This window comes from Physeter macrocephalus, chromosome 16 (genome assembly GCF_002837175.3).
Source record: "Physeter macrocephalus isolate SW-GA chromosome 16, ASM283717v5, whole genome shotgun sequence".
Lineage (NCBI taxonomy): Eukaryota > Metazoa > Chordata > Mammalia > Artiodactyla > Physeteridae > Physeter > Physeter macrocephalus.
Window position 1 is genome coordinate 21,867,518 of NC_041229.1, and position 642 is coordinate 21,868,159.

Genomic DNA, 642 nt, shown 5'->3' on the forward strand with positions numbered 1-642 from the left:
AGCTTTTCTTATTCTGTACTTCATTCTTTTTTTAACTAGGAGATAATCTATTAAATATTCTAGTGTGGTTTATCATGTAGAATGACAATATTCTACTACATTTTCAAAAGCACAGTGATTCAGCAGATAACTTCATAAAATGTCAAGGCAGTATGACTCCTCATATTCTACACTGTTTGCAAGGAAAAATTGGCTCACGATCGTGTTTCATATATTAAAGCTTATCACCATCCCATCCTTGGCCTTTCCAATTAAATAATCTTAATTCCCATTTTTTCCTAGTGGACCTATTTCTTTTTTTTTTAAATTTAATTTTATTTTTTTATACAGCAGGTTCTTATTACTCATCAATTTTATACACATCAATGTATACTCGTCAATCCCAATAGCCCAATTCATCACACCACCATCCCCACCCCGCCACGGCTTTCCCCCCTTGGTGTCCATACGTTTGTTCTCTACATCTGTATCTCAACTTCTGCCCCCAAAACCGGTTCATCTGTACCATTTTTCTAGGTTCCACATACATGCGTTAATATACGATATTTGTTTTTCTCTTTCTAACTTACTTCACTCTGTATGACAGTCTCTAGATCCATCCACGACTCAACAAATGACCCAATTTCGTTCCTTTTTATGGCT